This window comes from Coregonus clupeaformis, unplaced genomic scaffold, assembly GCF_020615455.1.
Source record: "Coregonus clupeaformis isolate EN_2021a unplaced genomic scaffold, ASM2061545v1 scaf3008, whole genome shotgun sequence".
NCBI classification, from domain to species: Eukaryota; Metazoa; Chordata; class Actinopteri; order Salmoniformes; family Salmonidae; genus Coregonus; species Coregonus clupeaformis.
This window is the reverse complement of record NW_025536462.1, coordinates 20,927-34,091: the sequence shown is the minus strand read 5'-3', so window position 1 is coordinate 34,091 and position 13,165 is coordinate 20,927.

The following is a 13,165-nucleotide window of genomic DNA, read 5'->3' as shown; positions in this document are numbered from 1 at the left end:
TTCTTTTCTGTGGTTTTATATTCCTTACTACAAGAACTTGTAGTACTTATAATAGAAGCATCCGAGGAATTGCCACATGAGTCTGGAAGATAGTCTGCAGCATCCGAAGATTCATCAAGGTCTGAAAAAAAAGAAAAAAAAGCATCTAATTCTGTCAATAACTTTATACATGTATTAATACCTAGGGTATCATACTCCCTACAGTACCATCACATTGTGCATAACACCTACATACTCACAGAAAAATGTATTCTAGTAAACTGATTGAAAGACCTCTGTCTCTCAGCTATCTCTTCTCATAACGATCCTCACAACGATCATGACGGCGCCTCAGATTTTGCAGATGGCGGCTTTTTCTAAGCTGTACAAATTTCTACAATGTTTCCTCACATCAAAAATACCACAATGTGTTAACAAAGAACATTAACTATTTTATCTAATGACAAGAATGCAGCTTTCTTACCTGCTTTGCAGTAGGACACTGGAAGGGTACAATTCCACTGGACTTGCTTGCCTTGAATGAAATTATGAAGAATAAATATTTGTTTTTAATAACACAGTACCGTAACAGTAAATTAGGATATTATACATTATACTGTATGTGAAAATAATTTGGGTTAAGAAATTGACAATACTGTTTTATAGATGACCTATAAATGAAAAAATGAATATGTGGATCTGGGGTTTTCAAGCAAGACTCTATAGAAATGGTTAAAACTGTAATATATCTGCTAACCAACAATATGAGGACCGTGTAACACACACACTCTACTCTGGTTGGGTCATACCATATCGGGACGTCATCTGAAACACATTTACGCCTTGAACAGACTAAGTACAAAATGAGGAGATGACGACTGAACACATCTAGAGTCAAGGTTCCTGACTTTGAGTTATCCTTTTGATGTCAAAGAAAGCTCACAACCTTAAAAGTAATGTAAATGGGTCAACTGCAATATAAATTAAATCACGCAAATTGATAAGAAATATGTTAAATGGGCAAAAACATTGCCCCAAAAATACAAAAACATAGGCATTAGAGAGAATAAAGATTAATTTTATGTTTTGAGGGGTGGTTAGTTCTGACAAATGGTCGGGCTAATTTTGTTTATGCTATGATATCGAAACAAGTGATGGGAATTTTGATATTGTGAACATTTTACACAAAAGGTTGGTTGTAATACAGTAAAAAGCCATGTAATTTATATATTGGAATGAACTGAGACAACAATTTAATATAAATAGAAAAGATCTACAATAAATGTGTAATAACCTGATGGAAGGATGAAGTGGATCTCTGTCTCACTTCTGGGTCTGCTGAAGGTTGAGCTGGGATCTTGTCACTTGGTGTCTGCAACGAAATACAACAATAACATGTCAGAAATATAGTGTTTTATAATATAGATCATATCTATTTAGTAAACTAATGATCATACTCAGTTCAGTCACAATATATTCCTACCACCTGTCTATCATAATCCCCTTTGGGGTGAGACTCATTGCTGAGGTCAAGGGCTGCATTGACCACAGATGTTAGGAAAGATAATTCATATATGGATCTGGGCTTTTATGCAAGACTCTATAAAAATGGTTAAAACTGTACAATATCTGCTAACCAACAATATGAGGACCGTGTAACACACACACTCTACTCTGGTTGGGTCAAACCATATCGGGACGTCATCTGAAACACATTTACATCTTGAACAGCCTTAGTACCAAATGAGGACTTGACGACTGAACACATCTAGAGTCAAGGTTCCTGACTTTGAGTTATCCTTTTGTTGTCAAAGAAAGCTCACAACCTTAAAAGTAATGTAAATGGATCAACTTCCATATGAATTAAATCACGCAAATTGATAAGAAATATGTTAAATGGGCAAAAACATTGCCCCAAAAATACAAAAACATAGGCATTAGAGAGAATAAAGATTAATTTTATGTTTTGAGGGGCGGTTAGTTCTGTCAAATGGTTGGGCTAATTTTGTTTACGCTATGATATCGAAACAAGTTATGGGAATGTTGATTTTGTGAACATTTTACACAAAAGGTTGGTTGTAATACAGTAAAAAGCCATTTAATTCATATTTTGGAATGAACAGAGACAACAATTTAATTTAAATAGAAAAGATCTACAATGAATGTGTAATAACCTGTTGGAAGGATGAAGTGGATCTCTGTCTCACTTCTGGGTCTGCTGAAGGTTGAGCTGGGATCTTGTCACTTGGTGTCTGCAACGAAATACAACAATAACATGTCAGAAATATTGTGTTTTATAATATAGATCATATCTATTTCGTAAACTAATGATCATACTCAGTTCAGTCACAATATATTCCTACCACCTGTCTATCATAATCCCATTTGGGGTGAGACTCATTGCTGAGGTCAAGGGCTGCATTGACCACAAATGTTAGGAAAGATAATTCATATGTGGATCTGGGCTTTTTATGCAAGACTCTATAGAAATGGTTAAAACTGTACAATATCTGCTAACCAACAATATGAGGACCGTGTAACACACACACTCTACTCTGGTTGGGTCATACCATATCGGGACGTCATCTGAAACACATTTACATCTTGAACAGCCTTAGTACCAAATGAGGACTTGACGACTGAACACATCTAGAGTCAAGGTTCCTGACTTTGAGTTATCCTTTTGTTGTCAAAGAAAGCTCACAACCTTAAAAGTAATGTAAATGGATCAACTTCCATATAAATTAAATCACGCAAATTGATAAGAAATATGTTAAATGGGCAAAAACATTGCCCCAAAAATACAAAAACATAGGCATTAGAGAGAATAAAGATTAATTTTATGTTTTGAGGGGCGGTTAGTTCTGTCAAATGGTTGGGCTAATTTTGTTTACGCTATGATATCGAAACAAGTTATGGGAATGTTGATTTTGTGAACATTTTACACAAAAGGTTGGTTGTAATACAGTAAAAAGCCATTTAATTCATATTTTGGAATGAACTGAGACAACAATTTAATTTAAATAGAAAAGATCTACAATAAATGTGTAATAACCTGTTGGAAGGATGAAGTGGATCTCTGTCTCACTTCTGGGTCTGCTGAAGGTTGAGCTGGGATCTTGTCACTTGGTGTCTGCAACGAAATACTACAATATAACATGTCAGAAATATTGTGTTTTATAATATAGATCATATATATTTAGTAAACTAATGATCATACTCAGTTCAGTCACAATATATTCCTACCACCTGTCTATCATAATCGCCTTTGGGGTGAGACTCATTGCTGAGGTCAAGGGCTGCATTGACCACAGATGTTAGGAAAGATAATTCATATGTGGATCTGGGCTTTTTATGCAAGACTCTATAGAAATGGTTAAAACTGTACAATATCTGCTAACCAACAATATGAGGACCGTGTAACACACACACACTCTATTCTGGTTGGGTCATACCATACCGGGACGTCATCTGAAACACATTTACGTCTTGAACAGCCTTAGTACCAAATGAGGACTTGACGACTGAACACATCTAGAGTCAAGGTTCCTGACTTTGAGTTATCCTTTTGTTGTCAAAGAAAGCTCACAACCTTAAAAGTAATGTAAATGGATCAACTGCCATATGAATTAAATCACGCAAATTGACAAGAAATATGTTAAATGGGCAAAAACATTGCCCCAAAAATACAAAAACATAGGCATTAGAGAGAATAAAGATTAATTTAATGTTTTGAGGGGCGGTTAGTTCTGTCAAATGGTCGGGCTAATTTTGTTTATGCTATGATATCGAAACAAGTTATGGGAATGTTGATTTTGTGAACATTTTACACAAAAGGTTGGTTGTAATATAGTAAAAAGCCATGTAATTCATATATATTGGAATGAACTGAGACAACAATTTAATTTAAATAGAAAAGATCTACAATAAATGTGTAATAACCTGTTGGAAGGATGAAGTGGATCTCTGTCTCACTTCTGGGTCTGCTGAAGGTTGAGCTGGGATCTTGTCACTTGGTGTCTGCAACGAAATACTACTTTATTATAACATGTCAGAAATATTGTGTTTTATAATATAGATCATATATATTTAGTAAACTAATGATCATACTCAGTTCAGTCACAATATATTCCTACCACCTGTCTATCATAATCGCCTTTGGTGTGAGACTCATTGCTGAGGTCAAGGGCTGCATTGACCACAGATGTTAGGAAAGATAATTCATATGTGGATCTGGGCTTTTTATGCAAGACTCTATAGAAATGGTTAAAACTGTACAATATCTGCTAACCAACAATATGAGGACCGTGTAACACACACACACTCTATTCTGGTTGGGTCATACCATACCGGGACGTAATCTGAAACACATTTACGTCTTGAACATCCTAATTACCAAATGAGGACTTGACGACTGAACACATCTATAGTCAAGGTTCCTGACTTTGAGTTATCCTTTTGTTGTCAAAGAAAGCTCACAACCTTAAAAGTAATGTAAATGGATCAACTGCCATATAAATTAAATCACGCAAATTGATAAGAAATATGTTAAATGGGCAAAAACATTGCCCCAAAAATACAAAAAACATAGGCATTAGAGAGAATAAAGATTAATTTTATGTTTTGAGGGGCGGTTAGTTCTGTCAAATGGTCGGGCTAATTTTGTTTACGCTATGATATCGAAACAAGTTATGGGAATGTTGATATTGTGAACATTTTACACAAAAGGTTGGTTGTAATACAGTAAAAAGCCATTTAATTCATATATTTGGAATGAACTGAGACAACAATTTAATTTAAATAGAAAAGATCTACAATAAATGTGTAATAACCTGTTGGAAGGATGAAGTGGATCTCTGTCTCACTTCTGGGTCTGCTGAAGGTTGAGCTGGGATCTTGTCACTTGGTGTCTGCAACGAAATACTACAATTATTATAACATGTCAGAAATATTGTGTTTTATAATATAGATCATATATATTTAGTAAACTAATGATCATACTCAGTTCAGTCACAATATATTCCTACCACCTGTCTATCATAATCGCCTTTGGGTGAGACTCATTGCTGAGGTCAAGGGCTGCATTGACCACAGATGTTAGGAAAGATAATTCATATGTGGATCTGGGCTTTTTATGCAAGACTCTATAGAAATGGTTAAAACTGTACAATATCTGCTAACCAACAATATGAGGACCGTGTAACACACACACACTCTACTCTGGTTGGGTCATACCATACCGGGACGTCATCTGAAACACATTTACGTCTTGAACATCCTAATTACCAAATGAGGACTTGACGACTGAACACATCTGGAGTCAAGTTTCCTGACTTTGAGTTATCCTTTTGTTGTCAAAGAAAGCTCACAACCTTAAAAAGTAATGTAAATGGATCAACTTCCATATAAATTAAATCACGCAAATTGACAAGAAATATGTTAAATGGGCAAAAACATTGCCCCAAAAATACAAAAAACATAGGCATTAGAGAGAATAAAGATTAATTTTATGTTTTGAGGGGTGGTTAGTTCTGTCAAATGGTCGGGCTAATTTTGTTTACGCTATGATATCGAAACAAGTTATGGGAATGTTGATTTTGTGAACATTTTACACAAAAGGTTGGTTGTAATATAGTAAAAAGCCATTTAATTTATATTATTGGAATGAACTGAGACAACAATTTAATTTAAATAGAAAAGATCTACAATAAATGTGTAATAACCTGTTGGAAGGATGAAGTGGATCTCTGTCTCACTTCTGGGTCTGCTGAAGGTTGAGCTGGGATATTGTCACTTGGTGTCTGCAACGAAATACTAACTATTAACATGTCAGAAATATTGTGTTTTATAATATAGATCATATATATTTAGTAAACTAATGATCATACTCAGTTCAGTCACAATATATTCCTACCACCTGTCTATCATAATCGCCTTTGGGGTGAGACTCATTGCTGAGGTCAAGGGCTGCATTGACCACAGATGTTAGGAAAGATAATTCATATGTGGATCTGGGCTTTTTATGCAAGACTCTATAGAAATGGTTAAAACTGTACAATATCTGCTAACCAACAATATGAGGACCGTGTAACACACACACACTCTATTCTGGTTGGGTCATACCATACCGGGACGTAATCTGAAACACATTTACGTCTTGAACATCCTAATTACCAAATGAGGACTTGACGACTGAACACATCTATAGTCAAGGTTCCTGACTTTGAGTTATCCTTTTGTTGTCAAAGAAAGCTCACAACCTTAAAAGTAATGTAAATGGATCAACTTCCATATTAATTAAATCACGCAAATTGACAAGAAATATGTTAAATGGGCAAAAACATTGCCCCAAAAATACAAAAAACATAGGCATTAGAGAGAATAAAGATTAATTTTATGTTTTGAGGGGCGGTTAGTTCTGTCAAATGGTCGGGCTAATTTTGTTTACGCTATGATATCGAAACAAGTTATGGGAATGTTGATTTTGTGAACATTTTACACAAAAGGTTGGTTGTAATACAGTAAAAAGCCATTTAATTCATATATATTGGAATGAACTGAGACAACAATTTAATTTAAATAGAAAAGATCTACAATAAATGTGTAATAACCTGTTGGAAGGATGAAGTGGATCTCTGTCTCACTTCTGGGTCTGCTGAAGGTTGAGCTGGGATCTTGTCACTTGGTGTCTGCAACGAAATACAACAATTATTATTAACATGTCAGAAATATTGTGTTTTATAATATAGATCATATCTATTTAGTAAACTAATGATCATACTCAGTTCAGTCACAATATATTCCTACCACCTGTCTATCATAATCGCCTTTGGGGTGAGACTCATTGCTGAGGTCAAGGGCTGCATTGACCACAGATGTTAGGAAAGATAATTCATATGTGGATCTGGGATTTTTATGCAAGACTCTATAGAAATGGTTAAAACTGTACAATATCTGCTAACCAACAATATGAGGACCGTGTAACACACACACACTCTACTCTGGTTGGGTCATACCATATCGGGACGTCATCTGAAACACATTTACGTCTTGAACATCCTAAGTACCAAATGAGGACTTGACGACTGAACACATCTAGAGTCAAGGTTCCTGACTTTGAGTTATCCTTTTGTTGTCAAAGAAAGCTCACAACCTTAAAAGTAATGTAAATGGATCAACTTCCATATGAATTAAATCACGCAAATTGATAAGAAATATGTTAAATGGCAAAAACATTGCCCCAAAAATACAAAAACATAGGCATTAGAGAGAATAAAGATTAATTTAATGTTTTGAGGGGCGGTTAGTTCTGTCAAATGGTCGGGCTAATTTTGTTTACGCTATGATATCGAAACAAGTTATGGGAATGTTGATATTGTGAACATTTTACACAAAAGGTTGGTTGTAATACAGTAAAAAGCCATTTAATTCATATATTTGGAATGAACTGAGACAACAATTTAATTTAAATGAAAAGATCTACAATAAATGTGTAATAACCTGTTGGAAGGATGAAGTGGATCTCTGTCTCACTTCTGGGTCTGCTGAAGGTTGAGCTGGGATCTTGTCACTTGGTGTCTGCAACGAAATATTATTATTTATTAACATGTCAGAAATATTGTGTTTTATAATATAGATCATATATATTTAGTAAACTAATGATCATACTCAGTTCAGTCACAATATATTCCTACCACCTGTCTATCATAATCGCCTTTGGGGTGAGACTCATTGCTGAGGTCAAGGGCTGCATTGACCACAGATGTTAGGAAAGATAATTCATATGTGGATCTGGGCTTTTTATGCAAGACTCTATAGAAATGGTTAAAACTGTACAATATCTGCTAACCAACAATATGAGGACCGTGTAACACACACACACTCTATTCTGGTTGGGTCATACCATACCGGGACGTAATCTGAAACACATTTACGTCTTGAACATCCTAATTACCAAATGAGGACTTGACGACTGAACACATCTGGAGTCAAGTTTCCTGACTTTGAGTTATCCTTTTGTTGTCAAAGAAAGCTCACAACCTTAAAAGTAATGTAAATGGATCAACTTCCATATAAATTAAATCACGCAAATTGACAAGAAATATGTTAAATGGCCAAAAACATTGCCCCAAAAATACAAAAAATAGGCATTAGAGAGAATAAAGATTAATTTAATGTTTTGAGGGGCGGTTAGTTCTGTCAAATGGTCGGGCTAATTTTGTTTATGCTATGATATCGAAACAAGTTATGGGAATGTTGATATTGTGAACATTTTACACAAAAGGTTGGTTGTAATACAGTAAAAAGCCATGTAATTTATATATATTGGAATGAACTGAGACAACAATTTAATTTAAATAGAAAAGATCTACAATAAATGTGTAATAACCTGTTGGAAGGATGAAGTGGATCTCTGTCTCACTTCTGGGTCTGCTGAAGGTTGAGCTGGGATCTTGTCACTTGGTGTCTGCAACGAAATACAACAATAACATGTCAGAAATATTGTGTTTTATAATATAGATCATATCTATTTAGTAAACTAATGATCATACTCAGTTCAGTCACAATATATTCCTACCACCTGTCTATCATAATCGCCTTTGGGGTGAGACTCATTGCTGAGGTCAAGGGCTGCATTGACCACAGATGTTAGGAAAGATAATTCATATGTGGATCTGGGATTTTTATGCAAGACTCTATAGAAATGGTTAAAACTGTACAATATCTGCTAACCAACAATATGAGGACCGTGTAACACACACACTCTACTCTGGTTGGGTCATACCATATCGGGACGTCATCTGAAACACATTTACGTCTTGAACAGCCTTAGTACCAAATGAGGACTTGACGACTGAACACATCTAGAGTCAAGGTTCCTGACTTTGAGTTATCCTTTTGTTGTCAAAGAAAGCTCACAACCTTAAAAGTAATGTAAATGGATCAACTGCCATATAAATTAAATCACGCAAATTGATAAGAAATATGTTAAATGGCCAAAAACATTGCCCCAAAAATACAAAAACATAGGCATTAGAGAGAATAAAGATTAATTTTATGTTTTGAGGGGCGGTTAGTTCTGTCAAATGGTCGGGCTAATTTTGTTTACGCTATGATATCGAAACAAGTTATGGGAATGTTGATTTTGTGAACATTTTACACAAAAGGTTGGTTGTAATACAGTAAAAAGCCATTTAATTCATATTTTGGAATGAACTGAGACAACAATTTAATTTAAATAGAAAAGATCTACAATAAATGTGTAATAACCTGTTGGAAGGATGAAGTGGATCTCTGTCTCACTTCTGGGTCTGCTGAAGGTTGAGCTGGGATCTTGTCACTTGGTGTCTGCAACGAAATATTATTATTATTATTAACATGTCAGAAATATTGTGTTTTATAATATAGATCATATATATTTAGTAAACTAATGATCATACTCAGTTCAGTCACAATATATTCCTACCACCTGTCTATCATAATCGCCTTTGGGGTGAGACTCATTGCTGAGGTCAAGGGCTGCATTGACCACAGATGTTAGGAAAGATAATTCATATGTGGATCTGGGCTTTTTATGCAAGACTCTATAGAAATGGTTAAAACTGTACAATATCTGCTAACCAACAATATGAGGACCGTGTAACACACACACACTCTATTCTGGTTGGGTCATACCATACCGGGACGTAATCTGAAACACATTTACGTCTTGAACATCCTAATTACCAAATGAGGACTTGACGACTGAACACATCTGGAGTCAAGTTTCCTGACTTTGAGTTATCCTTTTGTTGTCAAAGAAAGCTCACAACCTTAAAAGTAATGTAAATGGATCAACTTCCATATGAATTAAATCACGCAAATTGACAAGAAATATGTTAAATGGGCAAAAACATTGCCCCAAAAATACAAAAAACATAGGCATTAGAGAGAATAAAGATTAATTTAATGTTTTGAGGGGCGGTTAGTTCTGTCAAATGGTCGGGCTAATTTTGTTTATGCTATGATATCGAAACAAGTTATGGGAATGTTGATATTGTGAACATTTTACACAAAAGGTTGGTTGTAATATAGTAAAAAGCCATGTAATTTATATATATTGGAATGAACTGAGACAACAATTTAATTTAAATAGAAAAGATCTACAATAAATGTGTAATAACCTGTTGGAAGGATGAAGTGGATCTCTGTCTCACTTCTGGGTCTGCTGAAGGTTGAGCTGGGATCTTGTCACTTGGTGTCTGCAACGAAATACAACAATAACATGTCAGAAATATTGTGTTTTATAATATAGATCATATCTATTTAGTAAACTAATGATCATACTCAGTTCAGTCACAATATATTCCTACCACCTGTCTATCATAATCGCCTTTGGTGTGAGACTCATTGCTGAGGTCAAGGGCTGCATTGACCACAGATGTTAGGAAAGATAATTCATATGTGGATCTGGGATTTTTATGCAAGACTCTATAGAAATGGTTAAAACTGTACAATATCTGCTAACCAACAATATGAGGACCGTGTAACACACACACTCTACTCTGGTTGGGTCATACCATATCGGGACGTCATCTGAAACACATTTACGTCTTGAACAGCCTTAGTACCAAATGAGGACTTGACGACTGAACACATCTAGAGTCAAGGTTCCTGACTTTGAGTTATCCTTTTGTTGTCAAAGAAAGCTCACAACCTTAAAAGTAATGTAAATGGATCAACTGCCATATAAATTAAATCACGCAAATTGATAAGAAATATGTTAAATGGCCAAAAACATTGCCCCAAAAATACAAAAACATAGGCATTAGAGAGAATAAAGATTAATTTTATGTTTTGAGGGGCGGTTAGTTCTGTCAAATGGTCGGGCTAATTTTGTTTACGCTTTGATATCGGAACAAGTTATGGGAATGTTGATTTTGTGAACATTTTACACAAAAGGTTGGTTGTAATACAGTAAAAAGCCATTTAATTCATATTTTGGAATGAACTGAGACAACAATTTAATTTAAATAGAAAAGATCTACAATAAATGTGTAATAACCTGTTGGAAGGATGAAGTGGATCTCTGTCTCACTTCTGGGTCTGCTGAAGGTTGAGCTGGGATATTGTCACTTGGTGTCTGCAACGAAATATTATTATTATTATTATTAACATGTCAAAAATATTGTGTTTTATAATATAGATCATATCTATTTAGTAAACTAATGATCATACTCAGTTCAGTCACAATATATTCCTACCACCTGTCTATCATAATCGCCTTTGGGGTGAGACTCATTGCTGAGGTCAAGGGCTGCATTGACCACAGATGTTAGGAAAGATAATTCATATGTGGATCTGGGATTTTTATGCAAGACTCTATAGAAATGGTTAAAACTGTACAATATCTGCTAACCAACAATATGAGGACCGTGTAACACACACACTCTACTCTGGTTGGGTCATACCATATCGGGACGTCATCTGAAACACATTTACGTCTTGAACAGCCTTAGTACCAAATGAGGACTTGACGACTGAACACATCTAGAGTCAAGGTTCCTGACTTTGAGTTATCCTTTTGTTGTCAAAGAAAGCTCACAACCTTAAAAGTAATGTAAATGGATCAACTGCCATATAAATTAAATCACGCAAATTGATAAGAAATATGTTAAATGGCCAAAAACATTGCCCCAAAAATACAAAAACATAGGCATTAGAGAGAATAAAGATTAATTTTATGTTTTGAGGGGCGGTTAGTTCTGTCAAATGGTCGGGCTAATTTTGTTTACGCTATGATATCGAAACAAGTTATGGGAATGTTGATTTTGTGAACATTTTACACAAAAGGTTGGTTGTAATACAGTAAAAAGCCATTTAATTCATATTTTGGAATGAACTGAGACAACAATTTAATTTAAATAGAAAAGTTCTACAATAAATGTGTAATAACCTGTTGGAAGGATGAAGTGGATCTCTGTCTCACTTCTGGGTCTGCTGAAGGTTGAGCTGGGATCTTGTCACTTGGTGTCTGCAACGAAATACAACAATAACATGTCAGAAATATTGTGTTTTATAATATAGATCATATCTATTTAGTAAACTAATGATCATACTCAGTTCAGTCACAATATATTCCTACCACCTGTCTATCATAATCGCCTTTGGGGTGAGACTCATTGCTGAGGTCAAGGGCTGCATTGACCACAGATGTTAGGAAAGATAATTCATATGTGGATCTGGGATTTTTATGCAAGACTCTATAGAAATGGTTAAAACTGTACAATATCTGCTAACCAACAATATGAGGACCGTGTAACACACACACTCTACTCTGGTTGGGTCATACCATATCGGGACGTCATCTGAAACACATTTACGTCTTGAACAGCCTTAGTACCAAATGAGGACTTGACGACTGAACACATCTAGAGTCAAGGTTCCTGACTTTGAGTTATCCTTTTGTTGTCAAAGAAAGCTCACAACCTTAAAAGTAATGTAAATGGATCAACTGCCATATAAATTAAATCACGCAAATTGATAAGAAATATGTTAAATGGCCAAAAACATTGCCCCAAAAATACAAAAACATAGGCATTAGAGAGAATAAAGATTAATTTTATGTTTTGAGGGGGCGGTTAGTTCTGTCAAATGGTCGGGCTAATTTTGTTTACGCTATGATATCGAAACAAGTTATGGGAATGTTGATTTTGTGAACATTTTACACAAAAGGTTGGTTGTAATACAGTAAAAAGCCATTTAATTCATATTTTGGAATGAACTGAGACAACAATTTAATTTAAATAGAAAAGATCTACAATAAATATGTAATAACCTGTTGGAAGGATGAAGTGGATCTCTGTCTCACTTCTGGGTCTGCTGAAGGTTGAGCTGGGATCTTGTCACTTGGTGTCTGCAACGAAATACAACAATAACATGTCAGAAATATTGTGTTTTATAATATAGATCATATCTATTTAGTAAATTAATGATCATACTCAGTTCAGTCACAATATATTCCTACCACCTGTCAATCATAATCGCCTTTGGGGTGAGACTCATTGCTGAGGTCAAGGGCTGCATTGACCACAGATGTTAGGAAAGATAATTCATATGTGGATCTGGGCTTTTTATGCAAGACTCTATTTAAATTGTTAAAACTGTACAATATCTGCTAACCAACAATATGAGGACCGTGTAACAC